Here is a 9176-nt window from a genome sequence, read left to right on the forward strand (position 1 = left end):
ATTTTGGGACTCTTGGAGTGAGAGGGTAGGGTCCCAGTTCCTTTTCCCACGGAAAATCCCGGTGATACCTTTTTTAGGTAATCAATCTCTCTTTTTTATCCGGGCTTGGGCCCCGCCTTTGATTTGGGGGGCTGGTTGGCCACCCGGGTCTAGGTAGGCAATCAAGGTGAATTCCCTTCCCCAAGGGAACAACGCGGCGGTCGGTGCTCAAAACCCTCAAATTAGTTGCCATCGTGACAGGTTGAGCCCGGGGCTCTAACATTCGCCCCGCGGCCCCATGTATGTATGAATTATAAAAATAAAAATAAAATATTTAATATAATTTTATATAAAATTACAAAATAAATTTATATATATTATATATATAATAATAATATACATAAATATATAAATATATATATTATATTTGTATATAATTTCCCATATATATTATTATTATATATTTTAATAATATGTTAATATGTATATTATATAATATATATATATATATATAATTATAATATAGATGCTAACAATAGTATTAATATATTATTATTTATTTATATATGCATTTTTATTTATAATATATATAATATATGATATATAATATATATATTATATATTAATATTCACACACACACACCACAACAAGCGGCACCCCCAAACACACACAAAACACACACACACCCCAACCAACACACACACACCAACAACACACGCGCGCACGCACCACACACACACACACACACACACACACACGCACATCATGTGGTGTATGTATGTATTTATTATATACAAAATATATAATATATATATATATATAATATAATAAAATATAATAATATTTCTATATATATTATTTATATATATATATATAAAAATATTATATATAATATAAATTTTATAATAATATATATATATTTATATATATATTTTAAATTTTATATATATTATTATATATATATAAAATTAATTATATAATATATTATATATTAATATATATTATGTTTGTGTGTATGTGTGGGTTAGGTGTGTGTGAGGGATATGTGTTATATATTAATAATATATATATTATATATATATTATATAATAATTTATATATATATATCATATATAATTTCTTTTTATAAAAGTGTTTGTGTGTTTTTGTATGTGGTATATGAATAATGTGTGTAATATGGTGTGTTATATATATATATAATATATATCTATATATATATATAAAAATATATATAAAAATGTGTATAAATATATAATTTTTTTATTTAAATATAATACATAATTTTAGTATATATATATATTATTATATTATATAATATATATATATATATATAATATCCCATAAACACACACCACACAACACACACACGTATACACTCAAAAGGGGGGAATTCATGCAACAGATTGAAAATAGAACAACAAAGGGGAAGTACAAAAAAACACAGGGAAATAAGCCCTTTTTCATGCCCTGAGAAACAGAAAGCGAGAAAAGGCTTTCGGCAATTGTCTTTTTTCGTTGTTTCTACTTACATACTCCCCAAAAAAATTTAATACATAATACATATAATATAATATATATAAATAAAATTTTATATATATATATATATATATAGCACCCACACACACAACACACACACACCCACACCACCCCACACCCACACACACACAAACACACACACACCCATAAAATTATACATTTTAACATATATACTTTATATAAAATAATTTAATATATAATTTATATAATGTTTTAAATTATATAATATATATTTGGAATACATATATTTAAAATTTTTTTATATATTATATATAAATATATAATATTTGATCATAATATATAATTAATATTTTAATTAGTATATAAATATATATATATATATAATAATATGTGTGTGGTGTGGGTGTGGTGGTGTGTGTGGTGTGTGTATTTATACCAATAATACTTTGTAACCAAAAAACAAAAACCCACACACACACACACACACACACACACACACACACACACACACAACACACACACAAACCCCACACACACCAAAAAACATATATAAAATATAATATATATATATAATATTATTATAAAATATATTTTTTAATATATATCTATATATAATATCTTAAAACTTTATATTTATTTTAAAGTTATAAATCTATATCTATTATTATCTATTATCATCTATTATAATATTATTATTATATTTAAAATATATAATAATATTTATATATATATATATATAATAATTATAATTATATAGGGTGGGATAAGATTACTTAATATCCACACATAAAAAAAAAAAAGGGTTTGGTGTCAAACACACAGTGATACGAAAACCAATTTATTATAACCCCCAATAATCACAGTTAAGACACGATATAAATATATGTGCAAAAATGACAATTCGTAGATGCAGATGGGGTCGGTAGACCAAGTGTGTCTTCGCTACCGTCAGTATATCTAGGTCGGCTCGCTAGGCGGCGAGCCCCCTTTACGGAAAAATTGGTGTGGCTGATCCAAGTGTCGCTTAGGTCGCTATTTCCGATGGCTGGATGGGGATCGCGCAATTCATAGGTCCGCCCTTGATGGGCCTCTAGGTGATTTTCCTATGATGCGGAAATGACAGATTCTCCAAAAGGCAAAGCGCGGGACTGCCGGGACGGTCTTTGTCCGACCCCTGGGTGATATGCAAAAACCGTAATTAAGGTCACATCTGTGTATTGTAAGATATATTTTCCAGATCGACTTTTGCGTTTTTAAACTATAAATAAAAAATGTTTTTCAAAAAGTTAATAAATGCATTTTAAAATTTTTTAAAATAATATATATATATATATAATATTTTATATATATTTTTATATATATATTTATGTATATTATATAAATGTGTATTTTAAAATTTAAATATTTTTATATAGTATTATAATATAATATATAGATATAGTATAGATTGATATAATATAATATATATATATAATAGAAGAAGATAGATAATGTTATAATGTAAAAAAAAAATAAAATATTATATTATATATATAATATATTATTATAAAATTTGTATAAATTTTATTTTATATACACCTTCCTATATAGAGATATAAATGTTTGTATATGTTTTATATATTTATATATTTTAATAATATATATAATTAAAATTATATATTTTATAATATATATATGCATAGCTAGATTATACCCCCTCCCACACACACAACACACCACCACACCGTATTGAAAAATTTGCGAGTAAAAAAAGGACATAGCCCATATTGGGACATGAAGAAAAAGCGTAGAAGATGGAAAACGCCGTAAAGGGGAACAAGAAATTGTTTGTCACTATTTCAAGGTCAAAAACCCCGAATTCCGGAGAAAAATACCAAGGCCCACAGGAGGTTGGGATTATTCCCCTTTTAAGGTGACTTCATAAATAAGCAACGGTTTTAACACACACACACGCGGGGAAGAATATAGAAAATTGGATAAGAAAAATTAGAAGAAAAAAGGAGGGGGAAAAAAAAAAAAAAAACGAGTTTAGGATTGAATAAGAAAAATAAATTCATTTGGAGGGTGAGAGCCCCTTAAGAAAACAAATTTTTCTTCGGAACCAAAAAATGGAGACAGACAATCATTAGCCTTGAGGCAAAAGGAATAACGAAAAATGGGGAAAATAGTTCAAATACAAAAATAGATGGTTTTTGTTGAAAAATAGCAATATTAACAAGGAAAAGGGAAAAAAGGAATGAGATTCATAAAACCCATGTAGAAATAAAGGCTACTGAGGTAAAAAAAACGGGGAAATAACGACAGTGTACATGTCACCCCATACATCAGGGGGTCACAAAAAAATTATCAAAAACTTACCCTAGCCCCGGGTTTAAATGTACAATTTTCGGGAAACTAAAGAAATGAAATTTTTTTAACGGGATTTTAATAGCAAAAAAACTGGGAAGTTTTTTCCCAAAGCTCAGACAAATTCGGGGGAAAGCAAAAATACTAGAAGTCATAAATGAATTTTTTCTCTTTCCCGAATGTAAACGGGTAAAGGGTTAGGTGACGTCTATGCTTGACAATATTTACAAAACATAAAAATAATATTTTGGTATGGAGTACTGCCCCCCTGTAGGGGAAAAGGTCATGTACTAATTAAGTTGAAACGTTTGCTACAGGAAAAAACTCACGTAAGTAAGAAAAAAAAAAGGGAAAATACGTTACGAGAGATAATATAAGCCTTAAATTTCTTGATGGCATAAATGGGAAACCCCCCTGAACGACGAGAACCTTTATATGAAATTCTAATTTTGGAAGCCATGCAAGGGGTAGGAAAATTTGTATCAAAATTGAAACAGAAGTAGGAAATGGCCAAAAGTGGTTTCAAGACAAATGCAAGAAAAAAAGAAACAAAAACCCTTTTGGGGAAGGGGACATAGATCTCAGGGAGCGTAAGAAAGGGGATAAGTGAAAAAATTAGTGTACTCAAAAATTTAGGGAGGCGAAATTTGACTTTGAAAGGATTAATCAATGAATGTACAAAATTCTTTAATTCACAATGTAAGAGTAAATTATACCATAAAAAAATAATGACATCGTTTTATACTAAAAGAGGAAATGTGTGAAATCCTTTTAAAGAGAAATTTTAACAGTGTTTTTTAGGACCTATACTTTGAAATGGCAATAACCCTACATGTAAAAACAGAAAATCGAAAATACCCCTCTCGAAAGACTGAAATAAAAAAACATACTGAAAGGCTTAGGGAAAACTAAAGCAGAGGGACATTGAGATATCAATGGGTTCTGAGGGAATGTTGAAGAATAATGCCGTAATTAAAAGGAAGCACTGTACATGGCGCGAGTAACTAGCAGAAAATTTCCCAAGGGTCGGTTTGGCGCGATTATGTTTACTGTTTTTATAAATTATTTTGGGTCAAACATAAGCCCCCGGTAATTTCTGAGTATGTTTGCAGACGACGTGAAATTGCAAAAAAGGTAAAAAGACGATGTCTATCCCAAAACCTCCAAATTTATAACGAGAACTTATTCATTTAACACCAATAAATGCCTTTTAGCTTTGAGAAAGTAAAATCGTCAATATACCATACAAGTTAGGGGACTAAACCAGACGATAAAGAAAAAAAACCTTGGAATAAATTTTAAAAAAAACCCAAACCCAAATGAAATATAAATGACAAGGTTTATAAAAGCTGGGTGACTTCCAACATGAAAAGGGATTCGTTATGTGGCGAAGGGCTGGTAAAGGTCTTACAACATCACAAGACCTGGTTTGAGTATGGTGCAGTGGTATGGAGTCCACACTTAAAAAGGATTTTAAAATAGAAAAAAATTCAAAAAGGGGCCACAAGAAGGCACCACTCTAAAAAAATGTGAGCTACGAAGAAAGACTACGAAAATAGGTCTTTCTATTTGGGGAAAAAAAGAAAAAAAGGGGGTATATAATGATGTTTAAAATAATTACAAGAAGGGTGAAGTAGACAAAGATGATTTTTTAAAATTTTAAATAAGAAAGGGCGAGAGGACACAGCAAAACGAGAAAACAGAAAGAGGGGAGAAAGAAGTCAAAATGGTTTTTTCCAAAAATGAACTATTTAAAAAATAGAATCTTTTAAATAACGTTGTGTCAAAAAATGGCATCAGTTTAAAAAGTTATTGTAATTTAAATATAACAGAGGGGGCTTATTGACCGTATTGAAAAAAATAGGTGAAACACAACACACACACACACAAACACATATATATATTGTATACGAAGATGGATAAAAACCCTCAAGCTCCACACGGAAAAATGATAAAATACCAATAAAAAAAGGTGTTAGACAGGGGAATCCTTGTCAATAAATGTTTTAGCTTGCCTTGAGGGGAAAAATTCAAGAAGCTAGAATGGGCGGAAAGGGTATCAAAATAGGGGACGAAAAACTAAATAATCTAAGAATGATTGTTCTCTTTGAAAAAGAGAAAATTTTGAAAAATGGACTTAGGTAAAATGTTCAAAAATAGAGTTCAATGGAACAGAGACATGACAAGGGGAAGCGCTGAGGGAGGGGGGAAGTATATTACCTAGGGCAAATTGTACAGACAAAAATCATCTAGCGAAGAGGAATTAAGCGACGCATCAGTCTAAGTGGAGCGCTTTTCAGCAGACTAATAATACTAAAAAGGTCCTTGCCTTGTATGGAAAGGGGGGATGCTGAGAATTAGCCTAAGAGATCGGATAAGAGGACGTGGATCAGGGAAAGACAGAAGTGGAAAATTACTTGGAGGATCAAAAAAAAAAAAATGGGAAGGGCAGGTCAAGATGTCGGAACAGGACGAAAAGGGAAAAAAAAGTAACAGACGGGCTATAGATAAAATTTAAGAGGGATGGATCGACCAGTGCAAATGGCAGACGAAAATTTGGGCCCAAGATGGAAAAAAGAATTGCCAGACAGACAAAGTTTTAAAAAAATTGGGAGGCCTATCCCGCAGTGGACTGATTCAGGGGTGATGAGATGAATATATATGGGGGACCCTACCCCTACTCACTCCCAAAAGCATCACAACATGAAAACTAAAATTAAAACATCTTGATCACGGCGGTCAAAAATGAAACCCCCACCAAAAAAAAAAAAAAAAAAAAGATATATATAGATACATATGTGTATGGGGGTTTATTCTCCTGTCTTCTTATAAAGGGCCCCTTAAATTCCATGCTATCTCGGGTCACAAAAATCTTTCCAAAATTGTTTCAGGGTAGAAGATGGAGCAAGGGGCAGGCCCAAGGCATCCGGTATGAATCCTCGGTGTCTTTCGAAGGGGATGGGGGGCAGAAAACCCCCCTAGAAAAGGTGCTCCTTGGGGTTCTGGGGGGGGAGTTCTGGCCTGCATGGGGGGTGGTGGGGGCCCTCACATTGGGTCTCACCTCTCCGACGCTCTCTGCCGACATGCTTGAGTATGGTAGGCCTCTCAGCAGCCCCTTCTTGACAATATTACTTACGTAATCCAAATATTTTATTGTATTACTTCTTGTTTTATATGAATTTGATTTTTTTTTACTTTATTTCATCTCAATATCATTTTTGAGGGAATATTAGGCAGTGGAATTTTTGACATTTAATCGACACATATTTTTAACTTAATATTGTTCTATCACATTTCCACTTTAGGTTGGATTCGGTGCATAAATTTTAGCCTTTTTTTTCCTGTTTTTCCTAGGGAAAAATAAAAAAGTATCTGTATTAAATTTGTACACTGTACGTGTATTTAAAATGTACAATGCATATAAGTAAATTGTTATTAAAGTTATATCTTTGAAGGGAAAATAGCTAGTTAAGAAAACAAAATAAAATATAAATTTTAATACACTCAAAAGGTTGAATGTTTTTCTTACAGGGATCCCTTGGGTGGAGGGTTTTCCCGAAGGGGAGGGGAAGGGGGGACAAAAGGAAAAAAATAGTAAATTCTTATATATTTGGAACTATCAAAAGTGTTCCACACATAAATGAATATTTATACAGAAAAAATACAGTTTTTTTTTTTAATGTAGATTTTTATTTTTCTATTTGAAAATAGGGGGGTGTGAAAAAAGGACGATTGAATAGGAATGGAGCGTGATGGTAAAGATAAAAGCCACAGATTTGTATTGCATTGGGATTTTAGTCTTTAAATTTTCAGTCGAATGCAACCTTTAAAACAGTTTTGTTTCTATCGTGAAAAATGCCCCTGATGAAAATAAAAATTTCCCAAAACTCTATTTTCCAGCCATCACAGGCAAAGGATCACAGCAAACTTACTGCAGAGGTGATCCCCGAAAATTTTTTTAATTTCATGGAGGTTCGGGGGTAAGGTCCACAGACTCCCTTGATATCACACAAACTGCGTTAGGCAAAGTGGAGATTGATACTAAAAGTGTGTCTAGCTGCTGCAGACATCCTAGATGCAATGGATTCCCCATTGATCCTTGTGCAACTTTACCAGTTTTCATGTGGCGGTGGAGCAGAAAAAAACCCGGCTGAGATTTCAAGGGGAGCCAGTTTTACCTTCTCCGAGTGGGGTGAGCAATGCTCTGGGCAAATAGAGGAATCAGAAGCTTTGTGGTGATCCTCACCTCTGAAAAGGCGAAAGCCATGTTTCTGCTTGTATGAACACAATCTCTGGGAAAAAGCCCGGCCCAATACACCTAACGACTTCCTCTCTCTGTAGGTGGGTGGCCCATGGCTTTAGCAACTGGAATGAAGAGAATTTGACTGGCAATTCACAGTCGTGATGCAAGGAAGATGCTTGCAGTGCATACCCATTGAGGGTGGGTGTTCGCCGATCAAAAGACCTGCACGACAGCCCTTTTACATTGCAAACCCCACTGGGGTACAAACTATGCTAATTAATCCCTCTAACTATGAAGAGCGAATCAACGCCTACAAAAAATTAAAAGGCTGAGACCCCATTATCTGGGCCCAAATTCTTTGGGCCCTCTGAAGTAGCGAGGACACCAGTTTTATGTAAAAGCCCTCTTTGACTTTGAAATGCTTTTGCCCCTCACGACCCCTGATGAAGATCGGGGAGATATTGACCGAATGTACAAACCCATGACAGTGGGGAGAGCAGTGACCTCAAATCTAGCCCAGCATCAACTGGCAGCAGCTCCTCTCCAAAATGTTTTCCGTTTCTGGAAATCCTATTGAGAGTACCACACGGGTTATTTTACAGGAGGGGAGTATGTGAAGAGAATGGCTGCCTCATCGACACCACAAACAAGCGGCACTTGCTAACTACATCATGTGGGTCATGTAAAGGCCCTGGGACGAGACCAACCAGGGGATCGTGATGCACCTTAAGTATCAATGGGGCCAATGGAGTGACTGCACTGAAAATAGGTGGGAAGGATGGCTGACAAAACAATGGTTTTTCCTGCATTGCCCTTTGGGAAACCCAAATATGTCGAGATTACTTTTACAGCAGGCCCAAGATGAGGCCAATGAAATGGAGAGGACATTCGCTCCCTTTTTAAGTTCCTGATATCAACGGGCGGGTGGATGAAGCAACCAAACCTCTGGGGTGTGGAAAAGGCTGATGCCATTTTCCCAAAATTATCGTTTTCCCCGAGGGATGGAAACACCACCCAAAATTTAGCACTTCTAGACATTTTGGGGTGTCCCCCAGGGCAGAACTTTGGCAATGGTTGCTCTCAGGGTTTGTTCGTGATTTCCATTTTTAC

General features: G+C 33.6%; 1 pseudogene; it reads left to right on the forward strand.

Moving 5' to 3' along the window:
* Window positions 1-5188: 5188 nt before the first annotated feature.
* On the forward strand, window positions 5189-8683 carry LOC119570487 (annotated as a pseudogene).
* The last annotated feature ends 493 nt before the right edge of the window (window positions 8684-9176 follow it).

Source organism: Penaeus monodon, unplaced genomic scaffold (assembly GCF_015228065.2).
Source record: "Penaeus monodon isolate SGIC_2016 unplaced genomic scaffold, NSTDA_Pmon_1 PmonScaffold_2904, whole genome shotgun sequence".
NCBI lineage: Eukaryota > Metazoa > Arthropoda > Malacostraca > Decapoda > Penaeidae > Penaeus > Penaeus monodon.